The sequence below is a fragment of the Astyanax mexicanus genome, chromosome 24 (genome assembly GCF_023375975.1).
Source record: "Astyanax mexicanus isolate ESR-SI-001 chromosome 24, AstMex3_surface, whole genome shotgun sequence".
NCBI lineage: Eukaryota > Metazoa > Chordata > Actinopteri > Characiformes > Acestrorhamphidae > Astyanax > Astyanax mexicanus.
This window is the reverse complement of record NC_064431.1, coordinates 9078409-9100797: the sequence shown is the minus strand read 5'-3', so window position 1 is coordinate 9100797 and position 22389 is coordinate 9078409. Positions and strand designations below refer to the sequence as shown.

The following is a 22389-nucleotide window of genomic DNA, read 5'->3' as shown; positions in this document are numbered from 1 at the left end:
ATATATTTATATATATATATACATATATATGTAATTAACAGTTGTAGTTATTGTGGTTACATTTACGTAGTGTAGCAAAATGATGAAAATAACATTTTTAAACCTCTAGACCAGTAAGCTCTCACAATTCTGCCTGGGTAATCTTGTTTACATTTGCCAATTGGAATTCAATCCTCCCATTGACTTTTTCGCCTCGATTATAGGCACTGGCCTGGGCGAGCTCGGCTGTGTAGAATGTAAATATATACTTGTGGGTCTACAGCCGTAGTGGTGAAGCAGAGATCACACTTGTGGTAGAAAGCCCAGAGGATGGCCAGGTTTGAAGGATGAGGAAGTAATGGAAAGCTGGGTTAGCTTGGATCCATTAGAACATTTTAAACCTGCATCAGACGGCAATGAAGGTAAGGAATGCACTATGAGATAATGGCTTTCAAGACAGTTATAGTTACCAGCAAATTGTGCAGCTAATTGTCCCTGCTGGACAGTTTATAACATATTAATGTGAAGGCAGTGAAGGTGACCAGGCATAGAAATTTCAATGTCCGGCATTAAAGGCTAAAATGCACTAATTTAACATCTTTAAACTCACAATATAGCAATTTATTAGATGTTACACTCATGAAAGTCATTAAAATACATGAAGCATACTTCAGATCATAGCTTGTTTAAATATATAAATATAAAGAGCTCTTATTCAGAAGACCAGGCCATGTCATTCTCCTCATTTACCTCAGCAGGACTCTGACAGTGTCCTATCTGTTTACACAATCAGGTAAAACAAAAGCTGATAAGACTCTGTCCTCTTTCCCCACAGAGTCAAGGTTTTAATCAATTCTCTTCACGCAGGGAAGCATGGAGGGTTCATAGAGGGTCTGCTGTGGTATGGAACCTGACTGTCACCATGTCATTTCCAATTAGCCTCAGCTGGAGCCTGCAGATCTTATGATACTAGCTTTAGGCGTATCATTTTCTCAGTTGACCATCAAAAACAAGAGGGAATCCACAGTTGTGGATTAAGTTTATATGTCACAAAAAACAGAGGTCTACTTTACCTGAATATTGAATACTTTAATCATTTTTAATAATTTTCTACAAGTACTTAAATGACTATCAAACAATCTAATGATCTTTTATTTAGTTAAAACTAGATTAGTCTTGCATTTGGTTTAAAAGATTATGATTAGTCTTAAAGTGATTATTAGATCTTGATAGGTCTAGATAAATAGTTATAGTAAGCATAATGTAGGAGTTAGATTATAGGTTAAGGGTAATGTTTGGGTTAAATTATAGGTTAAGGGGAAAGTAGGGGTTAGATTGTAGGTTAAGGGTAACGTTATGGTTAAATTATAGGTTAAGGGGAATATAGGAGTTAGATGATAGATTAAGGGGAATGTAGGGGTTAGACTATATGTTGAGGGGAATATAGGGGTTAGATTATACATTAAAGATAATGTAGGGGTTAGATTATAGGTTAAGGGTAATATAGGGATCAGATTTTGTGTTAAGGGTAATGTAGGGGTTAGATTATAGGTTAAAGGGGAATGTAGGTTTTAGATTATACATAAAAGGTAATGTAGGGGTTAGATTATAGGTTAAGGGGAATGTAGGGGTTAGATCATACATAAAAGGTAATGTAGGGGTTAGATTATTGGTTAAGGCGGTGTAGGGATTATATTATAGGTTAAGGAGAATGTAAGGGTTAGATTATACAGTAAAGGTAATGTAGGGGTTATATTATATGTTAAGGGTAATGTAGGGGTTAGATTATAGGTTAATGATAATTTAGGGGTTAGATTATAGGTTAAAGGTAATGTACAGGTCAGATTACAGGTTAAGGGATAGTGTAAGGGTTGAATTTTAGCCTTTGGTTTTGAGTTAAGCTTAATGTTACAGTTATATTTCAGATGTAGTGTAATGTTAGGTTTAAGATTAAGAATTTGTTGAGATCAAGGTTAAATTTTCGGTGGATGATTGGGTTGAGTTGTGGTTTTGGCTAGGGGTTTGGACTGAGGTTTTGGGTTAGGTTGAAGTTTTGGTTAGGGTTTTTGGGTTGGGTTGAGGTTTGGGTTAGGGGTTTTGGGTTGGGTTGAGGTTTGGGCTAGGGATTTTGGGTTGGGTTGAGGTTTGGGCTAGGGGTTTTGGGTTGGGTTGAGGTTTGGGCTAGGGGTTTGGGGTAGAGGTTTTGGGTTGGGTTGAAGTTTTGGTTAGGGATTTTGGGTTGGGTTGAGGTTTGGGCTAGGGATTTTGGGTTGGGATGAGGTTTGGGCTAGGGGTTTGGGGTAGAGGTTTTGGGTTGGGTTGAAGTTTTGGTTAGGGATTTTGGGTTGGGTTGAGGTTTGGGCTAGGGGTTTTGGGTTGGGTTGAGGTTTGGGCTAGGGGTTTTGGGTTGGGTTGAGGTTTGGGCTAGGGATTTTGGGTTGGGATGAGGTTTGGGCTAGGGGTTTGGGGTAGAGGTTTTGGGTTGGGTTGAAGTTTTGGTTAGGGTTTTGGCTTGAGGTTCGGGCTTTTTGGGTTGAGGTTTTGGGTTGGGTTAAGATTTTAGGTTGAGTTGAGGTTTTGGGTTGGATTGACGTTTGGGTTAGGGATTTTGGGTTGAGGTTTGTGTTGTGGTTTTATGTTGGGTTTAGGTTTTGGGTTGACATAAAGGTTGGTTAAGGTTTTAGTTGAGGTTATGTTTTTACCTTTTTGAGACTTTGTTTATGGCTGATTATACTTTTTTTTAACTTGCCCTCAGAGGATCACTAAATAAAATATGCAAGGTGATATTTATGAGTGAGCATACACTCATCTTCCAAAAGGTTTGATGTGTTCTTCTTTTTATATTTTTGGAATGTTTGACTTTATAAAAACAACACTAGAATTGGTCTAGAATTTTGATTTGTGGAAGAGACTATTAAAATGACAGAACCATACGCAGCACAGTGGAACACCTCTTTAATAAGCCTAATAGCTGCTTTGATTTAGACATGTTTACCAATATGTCTCACGCAAGCCTCACGGCATTGGAACAGATGGTGAAGAAAGGTATGGCAACATCTTTTATTCTTCAGCTGAAGCTATGATAGGTTCATGTTCTCCAGCACACATGTAGCTTAGAGTGGACTGTCATAACAGTAACATCACAGATGATAATGCACTGCAAATAACTGTCCTCCTACTATTTTGAGTTATTGCATGTAGAGTATGTTGTAGAGTATGCACTGCATGTTATTAAACACTCCAGTGAGAATATCAGGACCACCTCCTTGTTTCTACACAGTGTCGATTTCTCAGCTCCACTGATCATAGGACAATTTGTAGTTCTAAAATTACAGACTGTAGTTCTGTATCTGTTTCTCTGCATACTTTATTATTATCCCTCTTTCACCCTGTTCATGCTCAGGAACCCACAGGAGAACCAACCACTGACACTGATATGATGATGGTGTGCTATATTAAAGTGGGCCCTATATTAAATCCTGCACAAGGCGTGTCATGATGCTAATTGCTATCTTACACCACACCAACAGTCTATTTCCATGCCTTCTGCCTGCATCATTTAAATAGCAACAGGGCTTGTGAATATATCTACTCTGACAAGCATGGTGGTCTGGAAATGAGGTGTGTTCAGGTAAATTTCTGGTGTATTGCTATCTTGGCAACAGATACAGTTGCAAGAAAAGTATATGAACCCTTTGGGATTACTTGGATTTCTGCATAAATTGGTTGTTAAATGTGTTCTGATCTTCATTTAAGTCACAACAATAGACAAACACAGTCTGCATAAACTATGTTTTTTTTTTTTAACACAACATGTTAAAATTCACAGTGCAGGGAGCAAAACGTATGTGAACCTTCGGATTAATAACTGGTTGATCCTCCTTTGGCAGCAAAAACCTCAATCAAACGTTTCCTGTAGTTGCAGATCAGACCTGCACAACAGTCAGGAGGAATTTTAGAGCATTCCTCTTCACAAAACTGTTTCAGTTCAGCAATATTCTTGGAATATCTGGTATGAATCGCTCCCTTGAAGTCATGATGCCACAGCATCTCCATTGGGTTGAGGTCAGGACTCTCCAGAAGGTGTATTTTCTTCTGTTGAAGCTGTTCGGTTGTTGATTTACTTCTATGTTTTGGGTCGTTGTCCTGTTGCATCATCCTCTGTTGAGCTTCAGTTGGCGGACAGATGGTCTTAAGTTTTCCTGTAAAATGTCTTGGTTAACTTGGGAATTCATTTTTCCATTGTTGTTGGCAATCCATCCAGACCCTGAAGCAGCAAAGCAGCCCCAAACCATGATGCTCCCTCCACCATGTTTCACAGTTGGGATGAGGTTTTGATGATGGTGTGCTGTGACTTATTTCTCCACACATAGTGTTGTGTGTTCCTTCCAAACAACTCAATTTTGGTTTCATCTGTCCACAGTATATTTAGCCAGTAGTGCTGTAAAACATCAGTAGACCATCTGTCTTACCATGGACACATGAACATCAAGGCTTTTAGAGATACTTTTGTAACCCTCTCCAGCTTAATGCAAGTCAACAATTTTTGAACGTAGTTCCTCTGAGAGCTCTTTTGTGCGTGGCATGATTCACATCAAGCATTGCTTCTTAAGAACAGCAAACTCAAAACTGGTGTGTGTTTTTATAGGACAAGGCAGCTTTAACCAACACATCCAATCTCATCACATTCTGGCTCCAATTAGCTCTTAGAAAAGTCATTAGCCTAGGGGATCACATACTTTTTCCACCCTGAATATTGACATGTTGTGTTTAATAAAACCATGCAAACATATAATGTTTTGTGTGGTATTGGTTTAAGCAGACTGTGTTTGTCTATTGTTGTGACTTAGATGAAGATCAGAACACATTTAATGACCAATTTATGCAGAAATACAAGTAACCCCAAAGGGTTTACATACTTTTTCCTTGCCACTGTAACACATATGCGCTACTGACTGGATACATCCCACAGACGTCATCAGTCAGGTGTTCATTGCTATTCTGGCAACACAGGTTGCATGTACACCCCTGTTCGTTTTTCATCAACAATAAACTAAAAACGAATTAAAATAACATTGCTGCTCGTACACCTTCACAGTGTGAATGAAGAGCTCAGTTTCATCTACTGAGAAGCATTGGACATGTCCAGGTAGCTCCACCATTAAAGGACCAATCCAGCTGTGCTGCTGGAGTTTTTAAACACCTCATTGTCACTGCTGGACTGAGAATAGTTTACCAACCAGTAACATTCAGCATTGTAACATTCAACCACTGATGAAGGTCTAGAGCAGGGGTCTGCAATTATTTTTGGCTGTGGGCCAGATATTTTCCAAGCCATTACGTGGCAGGCCACAAAAAAAATCTGTTTTTGGAAAATTAAGCAGGTAAAGGAAAAAATAAATAAATAAACACACTGCTCCTGACGCGGGAATCGAACACGAGATGTTAGGATTTGCGATCCTTTAAACTACCACTGCCCCGGCTAGTACATTGACATACAACTGGGGAATAACACCTTATAATGACATAGAGAACCCGAAAACGGGCGAAAAAACAAGAACGGGCCTAAACTAAAGTCACGCTGAGTGCTACAGAGATGCAGTGGAGGCGTGTAAACTAAAGTTTGCCAGATATTTATTTTTTTTAAAAATCATGATCGTTCATTATAGTTCAAACAGCCTCCCGGGCCAGATATTTCACGCTTGCGGGAAGCTATAGATAGAAGTGTCTAATAGAGTGGAGTGTTTAAAAACTCCAGCAGCACTGCTGTTTCTAATCCACTCATACCACCTGCACAACACACACTGACACCTCATACACCACCACCATGCTAATTATCACACCTGTAGGCTGTGTCTGTCTTCTGCTCCTGTCCTCAGTTCTCTTGTTTTGTTTACACTCCTTGAGCACATGGCTTTATTGTGTTATTGGTCCTGTCTCCACCCTAGCCCCGCCCTAGCCCTTAGTGTTGTCACCGTGTGTCTTTTTTGTAACCCCACCCCCTCGATTCCTTCTCCAGGTGGTTCTCACCCTCTCTGTGTAAATATAGCCTGTGGTTTGAGGTTTTCCTTGTCGTGTTTTACAGAATCTTTGTGTTTCATGTATCTAGCTCTGTTGTTTTGTGTGCTTAGTTTGAGTTGTGTTTAAAAGATTCCATATATGCTTCTCACGTTTGTTTAGTATTAAATCTCAGTGTTGTTCCTGTTATAGTTTCTTGTTTTCTTAGCTTAGCTTAGTCTTACAGTAGTTTGTGTCTTAGTACATTTATTATCCTAGTCTAGTTTCTTAGTTTTTGCGTGACCCGTGTTTGCTTTAAGTTTTGCTTTTATATATCTTGTCTGTTTAAATAAATCTTATATCTGTGCTTATGTCCGTTCTGCTCATACGTAACACTAATCAGTGACACTGCAGTGCTGAGAAGAAATAACCCAGCATCCAAATAATAATAGCTGTGGTGGTCCTGTGGGGTCAGTAAACTTTGAAAAATTAGGTAGTGCATAACTGACTCCCAGCCTACTGAACATTTACAGAACATCCATACAAATAAATGTACATTTATATACAATATAATTATTATTATTAATTATTATTGCATGTTGATGCAGGTTTTTGTCCGTATCAGCATCATCTGTAATTTGTTTTCCAATGTTTGCCCCAGTTTAGTCATTGCCAATTCTCACCCATTAATTAAGACTCCCCGTTTCAGACGACACTTCCTCTGAGACATATGCTTCCTCACAGACACGTGAAGACAGCCAAATTAATCTGGTCGAACATCCCCTAATGCAGTGTTAAACTTGGTGGAAAATGCTAACTGCCAATTCTGATGCATCAGCTAACAGATGGCTAGAATCATCCTGAGTGATGGAAGACAGGGCAACTACACTGTACAGTTTTACTGGGAAACCACTTCTCTTGAAATGGTTGAATAAACGGAATTATTATTTTTTGAAGTCTTCTATTTAACTGTACTGTACATAAACTCAAGTGTTTGCAACATACAGTATATTATCAAAGTTAATATAATCAACATTAATGTGTAGAATGGCATTTTAGGGCACCTAAATAAAAAATAAAAACAGTTCTCTTTGAGATTTAAGTCATAATATTATGTTATTCTTGTAATATTACAACATTATGAGATTAAAATCACAACATTATGATAATAACATAATATTACAATTTTAATCTTGTAATATTTTGACATTATTCTTATAATATTACAACTTTAATCTGGTAAAATTACAGCTTTAATCTTGCAATATTATGACTTTAATCCCGCAATATTACAACTTTAATCTCGCAATATTACGACTTTAATCCCGCAATATTACAACTTTCATCTCGTAATATTACACCCTTTATTCTCATAATATTACAACTTTAATCTTGTCATATCAAGACTTTAATCTTGTAACATTACAGAACATTAAGTGAACTGTTTTATTTTTTTTAGAGTGGCCCTAAAACACCATTATTAAAATTAAAGTTGTTAATAATATAACTACTATAATCTCTTAATATTACAACTTTAATTTCAAAATATTACACCTTTAATCTTGAAATATTATGTCATAATATTACAAGATATTATGACTACAGGAAAACCAATATTATGACTATTGGTTCCCAACATCATTTATTTCCATAATAGATGTCCCATAATTGTGGGGACCTTTGCTTTATTTTTTTGCTTTAAATTGTCACACTTTGCTTCTGAAACTTAATTTGTACTTTTTTACTTTTTGTTTTTTTTTACTTTTTTTTACTTCCAGTCTCAAAGTAAAGACCCAAAGTAGTGGTCAGACTCTTCATTTCTTCATTTTAGGTCAGTGCAGACCTCAACCGCAGATGAAAATAATAGAAAATGTAGCCTTAAGACATAATTTTCAAATATTAAGTTGGTTTTGAAGGGGCTTAATTATCGTGAGCAATAAATACGATTCACAAGGACAAGACGTGCCCAGTGAACACCGCAGTTTAATTATTTAATTCTACTTCTTTCTGGACGTTAATGGGTCGGTGATTTACACACAGTTAATGAGGCCGTTCTGGGCGGTACTACCCGGCCGAGCGAGAGGGGCTGGATTTCATCTTTATTGTCTGAGATTCAGAAACCCTGGCCTGAGCTCTGGTGGAGAATTTCATTTATGAATTGTAAGGTTATAAATGGTTTCGGAGTCCTCTCTAAAATGGTCATAAAAAAAGATTATCGCGAGGTTATGAAGCCTGAAAGGGGCAGAGCATTTTATCAAGGCGGGTCATTTGGAGGGAAACGCTGAGGGGGTGTAAGTGGTCTTCTCTATAACATTAAATTCCAATAGTTGAATCAGTTCTCTCTAAGGCAAGAAGGCAAATGAATATTGATACTGGCACGATATCTGGAGCCATATTCAACCAGAGCTGATGATGAAGAATACAATTACAGCAAGGTCAGCAACGTCTCTCCTTTAGAAGGGACAACATTATTCCTATACTGATATAAGAGCGATGATGTGGGCAGGGTTAGTAATGGGGATGAATGGGGTTATGGATATACATTAGATACATTCCCCATTCTCTCGTTCTCCTGTATTTCTATGCTATCTAGGAGAAACAGTATAAGTAGCAGTTCTTTTGTGATAGAACATTGTACACAGTAGCAGCCAGTGAAGCTATTTCTCCAGTTCTATATTGATATCATCTCTTATCTGTTAGCACGTAGCCTGGAGAATCAGAGCTGTTTTTTTTTTTTGTACTTTTTTTATAGAAGTACAGCATATATTTGATGTAATGTAGCATCATGACCATAAAACAACATTTCTAGTGATCCGTTGCACCTATTTTTTTAGTTGGTCTAATTGAAGTTCTGTGAGATGCATATTTAAATTCTGCTGACAATCCTAGAATTTTGGTCCAATTAAACAAAATAAGTTTGATCAATTAAATATTACCTGTGAACCAAATACATCTAAGTTGGTCAAGCTACATATTTTGCATTGTGTGTCAGTTACAATTGTTTAGTTCAGTTAATTATTAAGCAGTATCAAAGTTGACCAAAATGACAATTTTATGCTGCATCAAGTAAATGTAAAATATACTGAATGGAATTAAAGGAAACCCTAAAAATTAAACATACCTTTTAATAAATGCATTTTTATTTGTGTTGTTAGTTGGCCTCATTTAGGTTCTATGAAGTGTATTGTGTATTTTAGGTTCTGATGACTATCCTGTAAGATCAACTAAAACAACCTAAAATGTGTCAGTCACATGTTACATACATTTAACTCATATAATGAGCATATGAACACTACATTTGTCTGTTATTTTAAGTTAGCCTCTGAGAATGTACGACTGTTACATATATGTTTTATAGTCAGTTACATAAGCAATGCAAGTGTGACCAGCTGGACCCAGTCAGCATATAGTTACACTGATCTGCCCAAAACACAGTAACTTACTATAATAACCTTCAACATAGAGGCAAGACATCTAACTATTATAAACATACATAAACCCCAAGACAAGGCAGCCTGTAGAGAATGACTACACACTGATGGTGAGTGAGAGGTGGGAGGACACACCCAATATGCAAATAGTGTGACCAACATCAGGTTAAAACCCCTGCATAATAACTCAGTAGACCCTGTTTAACTAAGGAGTCAAACTGAGCATGTGCAGTAGTGCAGAGTAGTTGGCCAGGCCTCAATTAGAGTTTAACTATGGTTTGTCAACACAGATTTATTAGTTAGGCCAACTTTTAACTTATTAACCTTAGTTAAGGCAATTTATTTGCAGAGCAATTTAATATGTTACACCAAGCTTATATGAGAACAGGACAGCCATGTGGTAATCATAAATTCCAAGTTGCTAACTTAAATGAAAAAATAAAATACATAGTGTTGCAGCGGCTGCATGAATTTGATTAATATAAACTGTGTCGTTTAACACAACTTTTTTGCTTATTGTTATAATTTGTCCTAGACTTTTTTTTTTTCAAATGTATATTTTGATTAGACATGGTTGCGGATTATTTTCATAGAGAAATGTGCCAACAAGAAGAGCCTTAAAGAGAGTGTTTAAATATCTCTCAACTATTTTGATTATACATATACATACATACACCTATAGAGTAACTGAGATCATAAATTAAATCAGTTTTTAATCAAAATTGAGGTTAGCCTGTTGCCATTGACCATTTCTTTTCTATTGGCTTTGGCAGAAGATGTTTGCATACTGGGTGTGTTCCCCAGTTTATGACACTCACCATCAGTGTAAAGTGATTCCCCCAGCCCCTAGCTAACAAAAAGGTCATAACAATAGTTGGCAAGGTTTTTATTTTATTTTAATTATTATTATTATTATTATTATTATTATTATTATTATTATTATTATTATTATCATTATTATTAATATTATTATTATTCTTGTTGTTGTTGTTGTTGTTGTTATATAAGGTTCCAGAAAGGTTGTATTTTAACATTGCAGATATAAATTTAGGAGTTTATTATTATAATGCATCATATGCTGTGATTATAATGTTATTTGACAATATTTAGAAACCCACCTTATTATTGTACATAATGACTAACAAAGCTGCCTACCTTTAAACACACCTAGACAGGCAGTTATACACTAGGTTTCTCATAGGCTGCTTAATATTCAGTGCTATTAACAGTTAGTAGTCATAGAAAATTAGAGAATTGACGACTAAATGCAAGAATAAACCCATACATTACCCAGGGCCCCTCCCCTCCCCTCCCCTCCCCTCCCCTTCCCTCCCACACTACTCTTGCCATTTCTTAGCCTTTTTCCTGTTTGAGCTGAGGGTGGAGTCAGCAAAAATCAGGCAGTTTAGGGTCACTTTAAGTGATAGACCAACACAAAATAGCATATAATTGTAAATTGGAACATGGTTACATGTAATACATGGTGACACATGGTTTTCAAAAAACGTTTATCAAATAAAAACCTGAAAACCTCCTTTACTCTAAAATTCACTTCAATCAGTTGCCTTTTGTGTGTAATTTAGTCTCAGTATAAATAAACCTGTTCTGTGAAGAACTCAGTGGTTTGTTAGAGAACACTAGTGAACAAAAAGCATCATGAAGACCAATAAACTGACCAGACAAGTTGTGTAGAAGTTTAAATCAGGGTTAGGTTAATAAAGTATTATACTATATGTTGAAATCATAAGTCATAAGTCATACATATACATTTACATATACATTTATTAAAACAGCATATATATATACAGCAGTGGGTGGAGTTCTGCTGCAGTTATTTTTGTATTTATTGTTAGAGTTATGGCTCTTAGTTACTGTTGATTGAGGTTTACTGTGTGTGAAGAGTTTGCTGTTGTTAAAGCACCATCACATAGTTCACCATGCAGTAGCTCACCATCACTCTTCTCCACTCTCTTCCACCTTAACATTAATATTGTTCATTGTTTTTTTCTTTTCTTTTCATCATGTCATTCTTTTAAGCTGTGTAAATGAAAGCAATGCTAATATAAGAAGTGTTTTTGGTAAAAGCATTTTATGTTAGAAGTTTTGTTTATATGGCACTGAGCAATGCAAATACCTATATATGATTTATATATATATATATATATATATATATATATATATATATATATATATATGATTTATATATATATATATATATATATATATATATATATATATATATATATATATATGATTTATATATATATATATATATATATATATATATATATATATATATATATATATATATATATATATATTATACATGCTTTATGAGTGCATATACTTTTAACCTGATATGGCTATGAATAGTAGTTAATTAATGACAATCTCATATATGTATATATATTGCATTTCCAGAAGGGAAAAATAACTTTCAGTTTCATATAGAACTATTTTTAAAACTATTTTGAAAGGAGAAGTGATTATAAATAAGCTTTTCCACCCTAAATCTACAGTACTAGTCAACAGTTTGGACACCCATCTCATGTAATGTTTAATTTAATTACTTTTTATTATTATTATTATTATTATTATTATTATTATTATTATTATTATTATTATTATGTACATTGTAGATTAATACTGAAGACAATAAAATATGATGGAACTCACATGCAATTATGAACAAAACAAAAAAGTGTAAAACAAGCCAGAATATGGTTTATTCTTTATAACCCTCAAAGCAGCACCTTTTATTTTGAAGAACACAATCCAGGAGAAGATTAAAGATTTTGTCATCTGCCCTGATTTTGCCTGAAAAATCACTATCTACAGAAAAGCTAAGAGTATCTTGCTCTTACAGCCTTCAACACAGAGACCAGACAGTTATACTACCATGTATATTGAAATAAAACACATAAGGGAATGTAGCCTGGGGGGAATAGCTGCTCATGGATGGTGAGTAAAGGTGGGGGTGACACTCAGTATGCAAATAGATGGTTGCAGCAGCCAATAGGAAAACAAGTTTTTAACTCAAAATATGCCATAGTGTTGACCTTACACAAATTTACTGAGTTTGTATCTCAACTATTCATGTTTAAATATATTAATATTGCTGTAGTATTTAAGTTATAACTTATTTGTCTCAACAAATAGAGTTGTATTTTACATTGTTCTCATTCTAAATATTACATTATTTCAACTACTACACAAATACCCTTTTTACAGTGCATAGGTGGTTGATGTCATATTGTTGTGCTGGGAATAAATAAAAAAAAGCCTTATTCAATATATTCATGTGTATATATACTGTTTCTCTTTTTTATGGTTAAAAGTGGGTGCTTGAAGGAGGATTGTTGGGAAAACAGTTGCTATATGGAAGGACAATTTGTAGTACATTTATTTTTAAGAGCAAATGGCAATAAACAGCATATTACATACTATAGAGTATAATCTTATTAAAATTGCAGTAGACTGTATTTTTTTCCTGTAGGACTATTACATAAGTAGCCATGCTCTAAATGGTGATTTACTGAAATGTGCTCATTTTACATGCTATATACTTTTTAAAAGCAATTTATAGTAATGCACCATTTACCTCCATTCCCTGCACAGACATTCCTTCCCTCCTACCAGCCTCAGCATCCCATGGTAGCTTTGACATTATCGTCAATTACATGCTAATCTCAGACGGAGCATGTTATTGCCGGATGGTTTGAGTCAGTAATTACATGCCAAGCGTCATAAAGATGGCCCCTAGCATGCATAACAAGAATCCCTGAACCTTGCATACACTTTATCATACCTAGGTACAGAGACTGTTGGCGTGTTCTTTCCAAGGCAGTGCTAACTGCGTTTCATATCATTTGATTGCACAGAAGCACAAGCCCTGGAAGTACAATCAGTAGTAAGCAAATAATGCATCAATATAAAGTTATTAGAACTGAATGAAACTTTACAATCATTGTCAACACTGATAAACTTAATTTTCTAATTTTTGCTAATTTGATTTAAACCTCTTAATTTTCACGCATACAGTTGACGCATTGCTTTGCACAATATTTTATAATACAAAACATCTTCAATTAGTATTTTAAACACTTTAGCGTATCACCAACACAAAGCAAACAATTCAGTTAACAATGTTTGCTCATACTGCCTACAACAAAAAGGTGAAACAGTTTAGCTTTACCTATTGTAACCCAGGTCTTAAATGGGTCACAAAGACATCAGTTAGATAACTGCAGAAAGTAAATAAATATATATATATTTATTTATTATAATTTTTTTTTATTCTGAAACAGTATAAATTAATTAATAGAAAAAGAAACTCCCAAGAAGTGTTTTAAAATGAAAAGGAAATCGTTTTTATTTATTTTAGATAATAAATAAAATAAAAACTTTTAGGCGCTAAACAGCAGCCAATCAGTTCTTCAGATGATCCAAGGTGCAAAACAGCAGCCAATCATAATAATCCTTTAAGGGACAGAGGCGGAGCCTGTTGGTTAGTGGACGTCAATCCCTGGCTGTTTCAACCCAGAAAGTTCTGCGGGAGAAGAGAGACAGGTCATGTAAGAAGTTCTCAGTTCAAAGTATTATAAAAATACTAGAAAACGCTAGAATTCAGTGCTGTAGATAGTGAGTAAATCACTACCAAGCTGACCGCTGTTAGATTTGAGGCTGCAGAGTGGAGGAAGGGAGAGAGGCTCACTCATTGTGCCTCGTGAAACTTTGCCAGTTACACGCTCCGGTAATCTCCAGGTGGAGGTAGAACCTGGTGTCCATGTGCCCTGGGGTGGTGTGTGAAACCCCTGGATAGGATTCGGTGAGTTTAGAATATGTTTATAAATGTTTTCTGACCAGAATTGTCGAATAAATAGAGAAATAAAATAGCGCTAATTAGCCTAGCGGCTAACGTGTTTTGTTATGCTAAGCTAGCGCATTAAATCTAACCTGTGCTAAACTAATACTAAGCTAATTTAGCCTGCGCTAAGCTAACGCTAAGGTAATTTAGCCTATGCTAAGCTAATGTGTTGAATTGAGCCTATTATCTATGCTAAGATAATGCTAAGCTAACATATTGAATTTAGCTTATTAAGCCTATGCTAAGCTAACCCTCTTGTATATATTACAAGCCTGAGGCTATGCTAACGCTGCTGGTTGAGTTGTGAGATGAGTTTATCCACTTAAATGTAATTTTATGGAAAGGTGGAGATTTATTAAGCTGTATTTTGGATGTTTAAGCCCTGTTTGAATGTAATACTGTTAAAAGTAATGTTTATTTTGCTGAGTTCGGTTATGTAAGTGTACTTAAAGTTATGTGAATACTCAGACACTGTTTTATGTAAACAGGCCAGTTTTTTTGTTGGGTGGAATGGATTGGATGATCTTCCCGAACACTCCTCGTGTCGTTCAGCTGCACACGACCGGTGCAGTGCCCGGTGCTAGGATGGCGAGCCAAGCTCGAGGACCCAAGTGACTTCATTACACTTCATTCACATTTTTCAAACACTTGATAGTGAACATTAAAGAAAATTCGTGGATTGTTTTTTTTTTTTGAAAGAAAAGGACACTCTTGAATACAAAGATACTGAAAAGGGTTAAACTTTAATTGGTTGGATTACTGTTATTTAATTTTTATAATTTCTAAGTGGTTTTGATATTCATTTATTGTTTCTGCTACAGAGAATTGTTATTTTTTATTTTTTGTTGATTGTTAAAGGGTATACTATTGGTGTAAAATAACCTAGAGGTTTAATTGGATAACACTAATTATAACAATACTTACCTTTAATTAATAATTCATCAGACATAGAAGGAAGAAATAATTAATTAGTTATAAAATACCTATAAATAGATTAAAATAATAAAATAATACTTACCTTAACTGCATAAATACATCTAAAATAAAGAACACCGGTGATTAGTGTGGAGAAATAATAGTAATTAATATAATATTAAATATACAGAGTGAAATACAAAGGGAATACTTACCATTTTTTTTGTATTGGTGACCAAGGTTATTGAAGGTTGTTTGAATTTCTTTTGGAAAACCAGTAACTGTGAATTGTTTGTTTATTTATTTACAGAATTTATTTTTGTTAGTGTTTTATTTACCTACTAATACATGTTATTGCTGCACAAATTCTGGTCTCATTTCTTCCATGTGTATTGCTCCTAGAGCGAACCTAACTGGTCCTAGAGTTATCCTATTTATTTTATCAAGTAACACTCATTGTAGTGGTTGTGTAATTGGGTCTATATATCTGTGGTGCTACACTATGATCTACTAAATCACAAGTTACCCTGGAGGAAATGACTACACACTGATGGTGAGTGCCAGAAACTGGGGAACACACCCCATATGCAGGTATACAACAGAGTGTGCCAAAGGCCAATAGAAAATAAGCAACAGTAACAGACTAAACTCAGTTATTATCCATTCATATACCATTTTTTTTTCCACAATAAGCATACTTTAAATCCTTCAATTTTTCCAAATATCGTCAGTGCATCTTATAATCCGGTGCATCTTGTGTATGAATTTTACCAGTAAGGTTGTAAGGAGCAGTAAAGACACTCTACTGAAGAACAGCGTTATACAGGAGTTTCACTGAAGTTTCTGTAGTACAGAGACTTGAGTAGTATTATCATTAGTACACTGTAAACCCAGAAGTTGTTTGAACTCAAATAAATTAAGTCTGTTTTACATAAAATTGGAAAATTCTAAACAATACTCAACTATTTTGAGTTAGTTGAACATTTATGGGCACAGATACATTCAAACTGAGATCTTTGAGTTGAACCAACTTATAATAACTGAGCTTAGTCTGATGCCATTGGCAGCCTCTTTTCCATTGGCTTCTGTCACAATAGATTTGCATACTGGGTGTGTCCCCCTGCTTTGAGACAACAGTTATCATAAAAATGTTTGTTTAAAATTATTATTAATTGAATTTAGTTTTGAAACACCTTTTTCATATGTTAGATAACTATGATACACAATGATACACAAGACAGAAGTACACTCTAAATCAGTGCTCTGAATTATATGTTTCCTTCCTAGGAGCTATAATCTCATGGAAGCTGGAACCCTTCTTGGCTGTATTATTTATTCTGCTGTACTTCTCTATTAATAGAAAAATACAAACACTGAATTTAAACAATAGAGAGTAGCAGCAGGAATCGATACTTGAAGTGATGTTATTTGTTCAACATACCAGCCCAAAAACAGATAAGCTTCACAATCCCACTAACTTACACTGAAAAGTAAAGCTAAAAAGTGAAGCAAATCAGTGCCGCGCGCAAGAAAATGTACTGTAGTACGCACAAGAACCGCCCGATAGGTAGTCTACCTGTACTTGTAAAGTCCCAATGCAGCTTCAGATAACCACCTGGATTTAGCTAAGTAAATGCTGCACTGTAAACCCAGAAGTTGTTTGAACTCAAATAAATTAAGTCTGTTTTACATCAAAATGGACATTTCTAAACAATACTCAACTATTTTGAGTTAGTTGAACATTTATGGGCACATATATATTCAAACTGAGATCTTTGAGTTAAATCAACTTATAATAACTGAGTTTAATCTGTTGTCATTGGCAGCCTCTTTTCCATTGGCTTCTGTCACAATCGATTTGCATACTGGGTGTGTCCAACAGTTTCTGACTAACACTCACCATCAGTGTGTAGTGTTTCCTCCCAGGCTAGGTTAGGTAAACTTGTAGCTCATGTAATATAATTAAATGCTTGGTCTTTGTGTTGTTGGCTGTAGAACAAGCATCGGTTACTGAGCTCCAGTAACTCTGTGTTCTCACTGTGCTCTCAGTACTTTTAATTCTTTACTGTTTTCTTTCATCTACTTTTCTATGAGAAAGAAAACTAAAAAGAAGTTCAGGAAAATATTCATTTTAAATATATATGTATATGTATTTGTTAAGTTCACTGTACCTAAAAATTATATTACATGAACTTAAAATGTATTAGGTAATCGGTTACAACAAAAGTTTTGAATATAGTCAACTTATCGGGTTTTACACACTTAAAAAAAAACAACTTGCATTTACAGGCTATTTAAAGTAGAAACAGCTCAAGTAAACTGTGTAGATTTAACTATGATTTGAGTACGCTTAAATAGCAAGCATAAAGTGAACTTAACTTAAAAATAACAGTTATAATTGCTTAACTTTTTCAAGACAACCGGTTTCCTCATTTTTTTAAAGTAAGATCAACTTATCACATTTTACAGTGTATGTTGTTCAGGTGTAGTTTCAGCAAGAACCTAGTACAGAATGTGCTGAAAGATTGAGGTCAGCTGACTACACAGTAAAATCCACAGTGTTAAAATCTCATAAAGCATGTTTATGCTTTAACTCTTTGGGAGTCTTCTAACAACCTTAGTGATAAACCATTGACAGATTTGGTGTTATTATTCAGAGTTAAAATTCAACTCTAACAGGCTCCGCCTCTTGATTCTGCTGTGTATGTGTGTGGTTTAGCTTAGTTGTGGTGGTTCCCCTGATGGAGGGTTATTCACCCTCTTGGTGTTGTTGGGTTGGATGGTGGATAAGGGTTTCCATCCAAGAGCTATTGTGTTATTATGGGACAACCACTGCTTTTTATTTGGTGTTTTTTGATGGTCTTTCTTGTTCTAAATGAAGCTTAGATAGTATAAAAAGGTGATTTATTTTGTGGTATAGCTCACATTTTATAATGTTTTATAGATACTCTGGTATATAACTTTTGGGTGAAAGTCAGAAAGTACACTAAAATAAATTCAATCCAACAAAATAATAATAATAAACAATTGTTGTACCCTGTTTTATAACCCTACAGTGTTGAATTAACTCTAAATATTAACACTAATGAGAGTTACATAGGGTTAATATATGATTCCACACGGTGTTGAATTAACTCTAAAATCTTAACTCTTGTGGTAGAGTTATTTTAACACTATAGTGAGTGGGACCATATTTTATCTAGGACAGTGTTAAATTAATTTGACACTGTCAATTTTGCTGTGTACCTGAATATAATAAATATAGACCAGGTTACTCCATCAATGGATTTTTTCTTCCCTAATGGCACAGAGCATATATGTCAGGATTCATGGGACTGGAGTTGTGAAAGAGTGATTCAGGGAGCATGAGATCATCATTTTCACACATGGATTGAGAGAGTTCACCACAGAGTCCAGATCTTAACCTCATTGAGAATCTTTGGGATGTGCTGGATGGAGAAGCGCTGCTTTGTGCAGTGGTCAGACTCTACCATCATCAATGCTGCTGCAAGATCTTGGTGAAAGGTTAACTTGACAATAACTTTGGATAAAAAAAAAATCTTGTGACATTGCAGAAGCTTATTGTAACAATGCCACAGCAAAGGTGTGCTGTAATCCAAGCTAAGGCGGCCAAATGAAATATTAGCGTGTGACATTTTTTCTTTTTGGCGGTGACTTTTATTTTTTGGGCCAGGCAGTGTATGAACAAGGCGAGCAGCTAGGCTGGAGTGTCTAATAGAGAATAACCCACTGCATGTGATACAACCAGCTGCATGTCATCACTCAGGTTTGTGGATGGTGGAGTGTGTGGATGCCAGTGTTTTTCGGCGCCTCCGTGTCTATGTTAACTTCTGTCTCTCTCCCTTTAGTTAGGCTGTTATATTCAGATATGTCAAGAGTCATTAGCCACTGTTCTCTATAAATCCAGCTCTTGACATCCCATCTGTCTGGACTGATGCCAATAAATATTTGTCTGATATAGGTTCTCCTGTCACCTGTCTGACAAGACTGATTCCATTAAAATTGCAGGTAACACTTTACTTGGATGGTCCATTTTATGGCCTTGTAGATGCTCAACTAACATTCAACAAACACTGAATTGAATGTCCATTAAATTGAACTTAACCCTATGTTGAATGTAAATGATTCAAAATATAACCTAACCGAACACCTAACCCTAACCTTAACCCTTAATCAACCATAAAATCAAACCCTACACCTAACCCTAACCTTAACCCTTAATCAACCCTAAAATCAAACCTTACACCTAACCTTTACCCTAACCTTAACCTAAACTTAAAATCTAACCCTAAACCCAATCCTAAAATATTAAGATAAGCGTTTGGATTAGAGTTAAATGTTGGGTTGTATTCAATAGAGAATCAATTACTTTCACCTTTTAGTTCATTTGCATTTAATAAACATGTAGTTGAATGTTAGTTGAATGTCAGTTGAGCATCAAAGAGGCCATCAAATGGACCATCCAAGTAAAGTGTTACCAAATTTTTAATCTGTTAACAGACCAGTGGTGGGACAAAGCAATTTATAAGGTACGTTAAAGTACACCCTGCGCAAGGCTCCAGCTGATATTATTCAAAGGTTTATACAGAGTTCACCGCTCAAAATATAATTTATCAAAAAAATTTCCAAGTATTTACAACTCTTGCAAGTTTCCTGCATTAAGTTTTGGTCCGATTATTTCATTACAATTTCAAAAAAAATTTATTCAGACATTGCCGTTTGCCCACTCATAGCTATTTTTGGCATTTCTAACATGCCTTTCAGTTACATGGAAACCCAGTCAGAAATTCTAGCATTTACTTTTTTGCTGGCTAGACGCCGTATTCTGCTAGTCTCCCAAACCACCTACTGTTTCACAATGGCTGAAGGATGTTATTTATTTTCTTCAATTGGAAAAAATCAGATGCACAATCAAAGGTAATGGGTCAGCATTTTACCGCAAATGGGACTTTTTTTGTCATATTTTAATTCTCTTCAAACATTGCCTGTTGACTGATTGTTTTTCTTTCTTTTTCTCCTTTCATCTGTGTTTTTATAATGTGGGTTTATAACAACAGGGATCTGGTATTCTTAGTAAATATACTTTTTTACTGCTTGTTAACCTATACCATCATTTTTTTGTATTATTCATTTGCTGTATTGCCAGTTCCTCAATAAAACATCTTATACAAAAAAAAAAAAATTGCAATCTGCCAGACTTGCTCTTAAAAGAAACCGGTTGGGTTATTGCATGCTACACCCAAACCACACACATGAATAATTAAAGGAATTAGCACATGACTTTTGCATGTTTCGAGATGCACAAGGCATACATTTCCTGTCGTTACAATAGCAAAGACACACTGACGCTCTAAATCAAGCTGCACCTTGTGGCTAATGGCTCACCTATATATGACTAAAACAGGGCCCAAGACGTTAGAAATTCTGAACCCATAGCTAGTGATAAAAAAAAATAGCCTTCAAATATATTTACGTCATAATGTTGTCAGTGGACAGTGGATACAGCCCAAGAAAAAAATGCATCCCATGAAAGAGTCTTGTCTGGGTAGGAGCAAGGTCCTAAGTGGTACCGCTGTCCAGGGATGGGTTTTATGTTTGTTGAGTGGTCAGACTGTCTGTATCGATACTTTTCAGATGCTTTTAGTCTAATCCTTTGATGATGGGAAATCTGTGCCCTGCAGGAGAGGTAAAGATCACTTCTCACCTTGTTCCATTACTGGATTAGAGTTGTTTTGGGCCTCAGTCACTCCTGTTATCACAGCTTAGACCAATTAGGGCCCTGACGCTTCATTCAAACAATCAGAAGTCTTAAAATAGTCTTAAAATAAAAAAAATTAAAATAACATATGCAAGATTTAAGATAGTATTGTGTCCCATGCAGGATATGTGTGTGGGGCCTCCTGCATTAAATGTTGATGTGATTTGTGTTAGAGTCTCTTGTCACACTTGTTTGCTTGTACAGTTCTAGCCAGATGCTGCCGGTTACTGCCATTAATACCAATGGCACTGCATTGTAAACCTGGATAAGTTGAATTTACTTAAAAAAAATTGAGGAAAGAGATTGCCTCAAAAAAGTTAAGTAATGGATAACGAAAACTTAAGTCAGCATAACTTAAACCATCAAGCTATTACAACTAAAAGGGGAAACTGATTTTTTATTTTTTTTGCTATACGGTAAGACCAACTAAGCTAAGTATACTTCACTTTTTTTTGCTCAAATTTTTCAAGCAATGGGGGAAAAAAAAAACTTGAGCTAGCAAAAAATAAAACATTCAGTTATTACAACTGAAGAGAAACTTTTATTTATTTCTAAGGTACCTCAGGGGGAATCACTACACACTGATGGTGAGTGTTAGTCAGAAACTGTTGGACACACCCAGTATGCAAATAGATTGTGACAGAAGCCAATGAAAAGAAGCTGTTAATGGCAACAGACTAAACTCAATTATAAGTTGGTTAAACTCAAAGATCTCATATATATGTGCCCACAAAAACTCAAAATAGTTGAGTATTGTTTAGAAATATCCAATTTTTGTAAAACAGACTTAAATTAATTGAGTTCAAACAACGTACGGGTTTACAGTGTGTCCACTGTGGGTGTTTATGCCTTCCATGATGTAGAGTATCAGTCAAAAGCACTGAAACACTGCAAATAAACTGCGTTGCAGTTTTAAACCAGCGTATAGTCACACTTTGTTGTAAAGGAAATGGTAACTGGCTTTTACCTCCTGCAACACTGTGAGCAGGCGATCGGCTATTATGTTAAATATAGCTGAATACCCATAAGAAAGTGGCCCAATTACACTGTAAACCCTAATAAATTAAATCTATACAAATCATTTGAGGTAATATAATGTCTCATAATTAGGTTTTCTAAACTTTTTAGTAGTTTTTAATACTGTATATTGTTGAAACAAATCTTTAAGTTCAATAGACAAACCCACAAGTACTTTACACTCAAAATGTGCTGTACCTGAAACTTAAAAGGTTAAGTTAAAGTAATTATCACACAACCGGTCTAACCTACTGGTTTAGATTTTACAGCAATGATAACATTAAGTTGTTTTCACTCAACACATGCATATTGTAGTTATTTTTAACCAATGGAAAAGAAGCTGCTAATGCCAACAGACTAAACTCAAATATTTCTGTTTGAATGTATATGTTCTCAACATATAC

General features: G+C 35.3%; 1 long non-coding RNA gene across 1 annotated transcript; it reads left to right on the top strand.

The window, feature by feature from the left end:
• Window positions 1-13612: 13612 nt before the first annotated feature.
• LOC125787449 (uncharacterized) lies at window positions 13613-15021 on the top strand. The gene is made up of 2 exons (XR_007429339.1): window positions 13613-14235; window positions 14763-15021. It is a non-coding gene; the product is annotated as an uncharacterized LOC125787449 (long non-coding RNA).
• The last annotated feature ends 7368 nt before the right edge of the window (window positions 15022-22389 follow it).